The sequence below is a fragment of the Osmia lignaria genome, unplaced genomic scaffold, assembly GCF_051020975.1.
Source record: "Osmia lignaria lignaria isolate PbOS001 unplaced genomic scaffold, iyOsmLign1 scaffold0040, whole genome shotgun sequence".
Lineage (NCBI taxonomy): Eukaryota > Metazoa > Arthropoda > Insecta > Hymenoptera > Megachilidae > Osmia > Osmia lignaria.
Window position 1 is genome coordinate 120001 of NW_027478181.1, and position 2500 is coordinate 122500.

At 44.6% G+C, this 2500-nt stretch overlaps 1 non-coding gene across 1 annotated transcript; it reads left to right on the plus strand.

Annotated features, from left to right (window-relative positions):
* Positions 1 to 1194: 1194 nt before the first annotated feature.
* LOC143306899 (5.8S ribosomal RNA) lies at positions 1195 to 1349 on the plus strand. Its single transcript, XR_013064176.1, has one exon. It is a non-coding gene; the product is annotated as a 5.8S ribosomal RNA (ribosomal RNA).
* Positions 1350 to 2500: the final 1151 nt, after the last annotated feature.

Consider the following 2500-nt stretch of genomic DNA (forward strand, 5'->3'; position numbering starts at 1 on the left):
CAAAGAGCACGACGCCGGACCATTTCTCTCTGGCTGATGTGAATGGAAGTAAAAGACGCTTGCGTGAGGTCTCTCGACCTTTATCTCTCTAACTTATACTTATGGGTCGTCGTCTACTTGATCGGGTACAAACAAGTCGTAAGAAACAAACAAACAAACCACAAAAATACAAGTCGTAAAAAAACAAACTTCTGTTGGTTAACCTACAATATGAAGGATCGAAATGAAAGAAGGATCATATTATTACAAACCGAAAGTGAAGGATCATTAAAATTGAAATACAATATATATAAATATATAAATGTACCCGTCGTTGCGACACCCTAGTTAAATGGAAAGATATAAAAAAGAGAGAAAAGGAATACAGATGACCCGCCGTCTGATCTTTGCTAAATGATCTGGCATCACCGGAGTTTTTTTGGTCCGTGTTGCGTTCGCTCTATTCGAAATGAAACTCGCGGAGGCGAAGAATTGTTAAAAGTTTACGAAGCGTCTAGGAGTGGTTAAAACTGAGAGAGTTGAAACTACGATGTATTAGAACGAGCAACCGTCGAAACTTTGTTTTCGCGACGTTCTTTTCGTCGCTCTCGTCCCCACGCTCCTACGCTTTGGTTGTTTCTTTGCCATCCGTGTTGCGATAAAAAGATTTCTCCATTGTCCAAAAAGGACGGATCGAGATTCCTCTTTCGAGAGGGAGAGAGAGGTACTTGCGGGTAACCTGGAATCTACGAAACACGCACCGTGGTAAGATTCGTGCGTCCGCCTGATCGATGTGTGTTGTTTACGGACCGGCTGAGAAGCGACGATAGCGAGTCTTTGAAAAACTATGTGTCCATTAGTTAGACCGATCGTCGCCGGCCGTGTGTCTGTTCGAATCTCGCAACCCACGATTCAGCGACAGGACGCGCGCTCGCATTCCTTGTGTGCGTTCGTACTTTTCAAGGTTTTTAAATGTACTTTACGCCCGACCGTCGAGAGGAGCGTGCCACTGGGCGTTTCTCCGACGGTTTCCGTCCTTGGACGCGATCGTGTCGTCAACGATCGAACAAACAAACAAATACGTTGGCGACGCCCGAATTCGCTCTCCCGCACGCGCCGGGTGGGAGAGTGATGTGGGTATCGAATGTGATGCGTGTTAATAATGAAAATAACACTGTAAAGATCTAAAGAGTTTGAAATACAAAATTTTACGATTACCCTGAACGGTGGATCACTTGGCTCGTGGGTCGATGAAGAACGCAGCTAATTGCGCGTCAACGTGTGAACTGCAGGACACATGAACATCGACATTTCGAACGCACATTGCGGTCCACGGATACAATTCCTGGACCACGCCTGGCTGAGGGTCGTTTTCTTAACAAAAGACTGCTTGCGTTTGCTTCTCGAAAAAAGAGTAATTCATTTCTTTCTAAACATCTCGCCGTCGTTCAACGAAAGTAGAACGTTTCGGAGCGGGATTATCGAACGAAATTGAAAGAATGAATGAACGATAAACAAAGAAAGAGTCGCAACGTACGAGCGATAGTTGGGCAGTTCGTCGGCGTTTGTCGTGGAAACGATGTGACGAAAATCGCAACCGATACACTAAATGCAGGCCGTTAAAGGAGAGAAACAAATTTCGAAATATCTCTTCGAACTAGCGCAAGTGCGTCACGGCGCGCGAGTCGTTCGTTAAAATTTATAAACGACCGCCCGTGAAAGCACCGAGTTCTCGGAAGATAATCTATAAAGATTCTCCATCCTGCTGGAAGTTATCGGATCGGCGCGATTGTTCACTTGTAGAAATCCACGCTCCCGACGTTGCCAGAAACGATATTTACGAAAGGTGTGTCAAAAATAAACGAAAGAAGCTCTCCTATAAATTTAGAAAAAGCAAACGAGTGAAATGTTTGAGATGATAATTTGCTGAAATGCAAGCTCGAATAGCCCCAGGGTTTCGAATGATTCCCCGCGCTTTATACATCTCTCTGTTTACAAACGGTGTATAAATGAAAGATCGCTTCAGATGGGTCGTCGCTGTTTGACGCGCGATGCTGTTCCTTTTTTTTTGTCTGTCTGTGCGTTTAGCTTCGCTAAACAAGTTAAATGGTTAAAAAGCGTCGAAAAAGCGAATACACACGCGACAAGACAAATCTAACGAGTAAAGGAACGCTCCGCTCCAAGATAAAAATGGTTGTTTACAATCAATACAGCGTTTCGGTACCCCTGATCGTAGTCTGAAACTGTGTAACAAAAGAGAGGAAAGCGAATGGTGAAGGAACTTCGAAGCCTCCGTGGCGTGGCTAGAACTTGTGATAAAAGTATGTTTGCAGCAATTATGCATGCTCCCGTTAAAACAGCATTTCAATGTCTCGCATGGCTTAAAGCTCTAGGAGGCTTCAACATTTAGAATACATACGGACTACTTCGTTTGTTAAAGATAAGCGAAGACCGCGCGACCATCGCTCGGTCGTCCAGTCCTCGAAAGTTTTGTTGCGTTCCAAAGAAGAGACAAATGGGG